This window comes from Dipodomys merriami, unplaced genomic scaffold (assembly GCF_024711535.1).
Source record: "Dipodomys merriami isolate MVZ:Mamm:240054 unplaced genomic scaffold, mDipMer1.0.p SCAF_1560, whole genome shotgun sequence".
NCBI lineage: Eukaryota > Metazoa > Chordata > Mammalia > Rodentia > Heteromyidae > Dipodomys > Dipodomys merriami.
The window spans coordinates 128,803-134,802 of NW_027202894.1; the positions used below are offsets into that span (position 1 = coordinate 128,803).

General features: G+C 38.6%; 1 long non-coding RNA gene across 1 annotated transcript in view; it reads right to left on the bottom strand.

Moving 5' to 3' along the window:
- Positions 1–2,266, bottom strand: part of LOC138827532 (uncharacterized) — a 31,738-nt gene extending 29,472 nt beyond the window's left edge. The window contains exon 1 of the long non-coding RNA XR_011372110.1: positions 2,157–2,266. This is a non-coding gene — a long non-coding RNA (uncharacterized lncRNA). The remainder of the gene's footprint in view (positions 1–2,156) is intronic.
- Between the last annotated feature and the right edge of the window lie 3,734 nt (positions 2,267–6,000).

The following is a 6,000-nucleotide window of genomic DNA, read 5'->3' on the forward strand; positions in this document are numbered from 1 at the left end:
TAAGGAATTAGATTGGGTTACCTTACAGATGAGAAAAGAGTTCAGGATCGCAGGTCACATGGCTTTAGTAAAAGACAGATCTTCATTTTGACTCAGTGGATAACTCCAAAGCCCATCATAGTTAACTGCCATCTCAATACTATGTTCAAAAAATCTTTTTTCCTTTTTTTGTGCAAGTCCTAGGGCATGAACTCAGGGCGTGGGTGCTGTCCCTGAGCTTCTTCAGCTCAAATCTAACACTCTATCACTTGAGCTACAGCTCCACTTTGGGCTTTTGATAGTTACCTGGGGATCAGAGTCTCACAGACTTTGCTGGTGAGCTGGCTTTAAACCCAGATCCGGCGTCTCAGTTTCCTGAGTATCTAGGTTTACAGGTGTGAGCCACCAGTACCTGGTCAGAAAACATTTTATAAAAAGGAATCAAGCTTTTACATAGACTAAGGAATCATTTATTAGTAAGATGTTATACAATTGTCTAGTCTGACAACAAACAAAAAAGAAAATGTCCCAGTCTGCATAAAATCCATACTAAAGGAGTAAGAAAAGTTTCTCACTGAGAAATATTCGCTTTGTAGAAAACTTGAAGACTAGTTATTTTACAGTTGATGAGAAATAGAAAAAAATCAAATGAGGTTTAGAGATATTAGTGGCAAGCACACTGACAGTTCAAAGAAGTAAAACAGAGAGCCATCTTTAAAAGCACTGACATGTGGAAAATTTTAATTTGGCAGCTCTCAAACTTGCTAGTCTCAGGACCTCCTAATACTCTTAAATTTTGAGAGCTCCCAAAGAGCTAATTAAACAGGTAAGGTGGCTCAGTGGTAGAGTGCTTGCCTTGCATGCATGAGGTCCTGGGTTCGATTCCTCGGCACCACATAAGTAGAAAAAGCCAGAGGTGGCACTGTGGCTCAAGTGATAGAGCGCTAGCCTTGAGCTGAAGAGCTGAGGGACAGTGCCCAGACCCAGAGTTTAGGCCCCAGAACTGACAAAAAAAAATGTAAGTAGAGCCAGGAACTGGTGGCTCTCACCAGTAATCCTAGCTACACACTCAGGAGACTGAGATCTATAGATTGCTATTAAAAGGTAGCTGGAGCAGGAAAGTCAATGAGATTCTTATCTCCAATAAACTACTCAGAAAACAAAACAAATCAAAACAAAACAAACCCAGAAGTACAACTATAACTCAAGTGGTAGAGTGCAGCTCAGAATCAATGCCTAAGTGCTGAATTCAAGCCCCAGGACTGGCACAAAAATAAATAAATTAAATAAAAAATAGGGTATACACATGCATTCGCATGTGCATGCACACACACGAGAGAAACAGACAGATATATTAAAAAGTAGAACTCAGCTAATGAGCAAAGCATCAGGTATTGAGTCCTAGTTTCACAAGCCAAACAAAAGAAAATTTAGAACTCAAGTGCTTATGGTAGTTTTGTAAACTTAAGAACAAAAACACTGGGGATGGGAAGGTGGCTCAGTGGTAGAGTGTTTGTCTTGTATGCATGAGGCCTTGAGTTCAATTACTGAGCACCACATAAGCAGAAAAAGTTGTAAGTGGCGCTGTGGCTCAAGTGGTAGGACACTAGCACTGAGCTAAAGAGCTGAGGGTCAGCACCCAAGCCCAGAGTTCACTCCCCACAACTCACCAAAAAGAAAGAAAAAGAAAGAAAAGAAACACTACTTATTAATATACGCTTATTGAAAAAAACTGTATTTTCCAAAAAAGGTAAAATTTCAGCAGAATAGACCCATTGTTTTACATCTTTAATAAATCACTTCATCCTTTAGCCTAATGAAAGACACCTGTATTCTCTCATCTGCTTTTATACTGTCTGTTGGGTTATGTTGTTTCAAGTATATGCAGAAAATCTACCTTACAAAGTCACTTAGTTAGGAAAGGAAGAAGTATTTTAGTTGCCTTCTCAGATTATCAATAAAGCTAATGCTGGCATACTCCTTAATATTACACTAAAACTCAACTAGTGGTCATCTCTTAAAATTTAGTTGTAATGAGATACATAGCAATGAGCCTGAAGCTATACCATAAGATTTTCTGCTTGGATGTATTAAATTAAAATCAGTTAGTCTTTTCTTTTCTTTTGCCTGTACATGATTTGCTAACATCACACATTAAATAATGGGAAAATACTCACACTGAGTCACACAAATCTTCCAAATGCTGACCAACTGTCCTGAAATCAATGAATATAGCTGTTATTATCAACACAGATTTCATCAGCATAGTCTGTAAACAGCACTGGGAAGCTACAAAGCTCAACAGAGCAATAAATACATTCTATAAAATTGAAACTTAGTTTGAATGTGTATCATGACTCATACATCGTTGCTTTTCTTGTCGTAAAGGCTCATTTCATTCACTTTTAAGAAATGTTCACCAAATAAAATTCTAGTCTCTATGACCACTTGTATACTTCAGAGTGAAAATGTCATTCCATGGCAAAGTAAATAGTTCATTTAAACACTACAAAAGGGCTAGGCACTGGTGGCTCATGCTTGTAATCCAAGCTACTCAGGAAATTAAGATCTAAGGATCATGGTTCAAAGCCAGCTCAGGCAGAAAAGTCTGTGAGACTCTTATCTCCAATGAACTACTCAGAAGAAGCCAGAAGTGGTGCAGTGGTTCAAGTGGTAGAGCACTACCCATGAGAAAAAAAGCTTAGGGCAACATCCAAGCCCTGAGTTCAAATTCTAGGACCAGCTTAAAACTGAATTCATTGGATTCCACTTTCTTAAAATAGCCAATTAGCAGAGAATATGTCTTAGAAATATATCTAATTAAATGTTAAAATAAAACAACCCTTAAGATTCATTTGTCCAGAAATTACATTTTATACTAACTGCCACATTACCTTATTACTATAAAAAATGAGCAGTTTCAACATTCATATTTTCTAAGAGATACAGGCTTTAAATTGTGGAGGCAGGGAGGGGGAAGAGTGTCACTCATGTTTTAGGTACTACCACCTTTTCTGCCTCAATTCAAGATGGGATTAAGGATCCCACAAGTCATGAGGCACAAATGAAGTATCTAGAGATATAAAGAAACATCAGCCAAACTGAGGACAAACTCTGAAAAGAGCAATCTTTAACTGTACTCACTGGTATGAACAATATCAGTATGAGGGATGCTAAGAGGAGTCTGACAGGGGAAAAAAAAAAGAAGACATAAGCAAGAGGCTGATGTGTCTGAACACCTAGATGGGGGAAAGTTGCAAAAAGAATTCTACATGAAAATTCTCACTGCAAAAAAGAGAGAGATGCAGGGTACCAGTGGCTATCCTTGTCAGACTGCTACTCAGGCAGCTGAGATCTGGGGATCATAGTTGGAAGCCAGCCTAGGAAGAAAACTCCATGAGACTCCTATCTCTAATCACAAAAAAAACTGGAAGTAGAGGTGTGGCTCAAGTCCTTAAAGGTCTAACTTCAAGCAAAGAAGGTCAGGGACAGCAAGCAGACCTTGAGTTCAAGCCCCAGGACCAGCACAGGCATTGTGCATGCACACACACAAACACACAAATTACTCTAGTAATAATAAATAATCTAGTAATAATAATAATATTAATAATAATAATAAATACCGCAGTAATAATAAAGACTCTAGTAATAATAAATACATTGCATCTTCCCACTCTGATTATGAATTTTCATATTACCTTTTTTCTCTTCTTTTTCTTCCTCACAAAATTCTGCTAGGGAAAATGCTTCTGAGTTGTTCTAATTCAAATATTAGAGCCTCTAATTCTTCTCCACTCAGAGAATTAAGGAAAGATTTCACCTGAATGAAAATAATAAAATATTGTGTAAATATTAATGAAAAAATCTCATAAGGAGGAAAGACTGAAGAGCTCATGCCAGCACAGCTCTGTGTGTGTGTGTGTGTGTGTGTGTGTGTGTGTGTGTGTGTGTGTGTATGTGTGTGTGTGTGTGTTTGTGTTGGTCCTAGGGCTTGAACTCAAGGCCTGGGCGCTTAGCTTTTTTTTTTTAATTTTATTTTATTTTATTTGTGAACATACTGTACAGAGGAGTTACAGTTACATGGGCAGGATAATGCATACATTTCTTACCAAGAATTGCAGCCTCCTCCTTTGTTTACCCTTCACATCCCTTCCCAGCCTCACCGCTCCCCCCAATCCCAATCCTTCTCCTTCCCCCCCCCTTCCCCCACCTCCCTGCACCAATGTTGTAAAACTCGTTTTGAACATGACAACTTGTACTTCTCATTGTTGCAACAGGTCCACCTGTATCCTTAAACAACTGGTTTTCCCCCATCTCCTACACAAGTTATACTGACATCAAATATAGTGAAAGTAGGGGTTATATTGTGGGGGAGGTACATACAAACCAACAAAGGGATAATCTTATAAATGCATTAGAAACACATGCATGAAAGAAAAAAACATTAAAATACACATCTAAGGGTTCATTTTCCTGACATCACATTATCTGACCTTTTCCGCTTGACTCATACATATACTAGATATTACAAATAAGGGAAACCTTGGGACCTATGTTTGTTTGGGCCTGGCTTACTTCACTTAATATAATGTTTTCCAAGTTTTTCCATTTCCAAACAAATGGGGCAATGTCATTCTTTCTGATGGAGGCCTAGAATTCCATTGTTTATATATACCACATTTTTTTTTAAATTGTATTTTATTTTATTTGAGAACATACTGTACAAAGGGGCTACAATTGCATGGGCAGGATAATGGATACATTTCTTACCAAGCATTGCAGCCTCCTCCTTTGTTTACCCTTCACTTCCCTTCCCCGCCTCCCCCCTCCCCCCACCCAATTTTACCCCCCTCCCCCCACCCAATTATACCCCCCTCCCCCCCCCCACACCGGCATTGTAAAGCTTGTTTTGACATGACATTTTGTACTTCTCATTGTTGCAACAGGTCCACCTGAATCCTTAAACGACTTGTTTGTCCCCATCTACTCCACATGTTATACTGACATCAAATATAGTGAAAACGGGGGTTACACTGTGAGGGAGGGACATACAAAGCAACAAAGAAATAATCTTATAAATGCATTAGAAATACATGCATGAAAGAAACGAAAACATTAAAATACATATTTAAGGGTTCATTTTCCTAGCATCACATTATCTGACCTTTTCCGCTTGACTCATACCTATACTAGATATTGCAAATAAGGGAAACCATGGGACCTATGCTTCTTTGGGCCTGGCTTACTTCACTTAATATAATTTTTTCCAAACCTTTCCATTTCCTAACAAATGGGGAAATGTCATTCTTTCTGATGGAGGCATAGAATTCCATTGTGATATATACCACATTTTTTTGATCCATTCATCTACTGAGGGGCATCTGGGTTGGTTCCATATCTTAGCTATGGTAAATAATGCTGCAATAAACATAGTTGTGCTGGTAGCTTTAGTGTGGTCTTGTTTGTAAACATTTGGGTAAATGCCCAAAAGTGGGATTGCTGGGTCATCGGGGAGTTCTATGTGAAGTCTTTTGAGGAACCTCCATACTGCTTTCCAAAGTGGTTGATCAAGTTTACATTCCCACCAACAATGAAGTAAGGTTCCTTTCTGTCCACATCCCCTCCAGCATCTGTTGTTGTTAGAGTTCTTGCTTTTTGCCGTTCTAACTGGAGTGAGGTGATATCTCAATGTTGTTTTGATTTGCATTTCTTTTATGGCTAGGGATGTTGAACATTTCTTCATGTGTCTCTTGGCCATCCTTCTTACTTCTTCAGAGAAGTTTCTCTTTAAGTCTTTCACTGGGTGCTTAGCTTTTGTGCTCAAATCTAGCACTCCATTATTTGAACCACAGCACAACTTCCAGCTTTTTGGTGGTTAATTGGAGATAAAAGTCTCACAGACACTCTTATCTGAGCTGGCTTCCCACCATAATCATCAGATTTCATTCTCCTAAATAGCTAGGATTACAGTACCCAGTTCTAATTTTTTTTTTATCCCTGAGGCTCTTTGTTCTCAAGGAT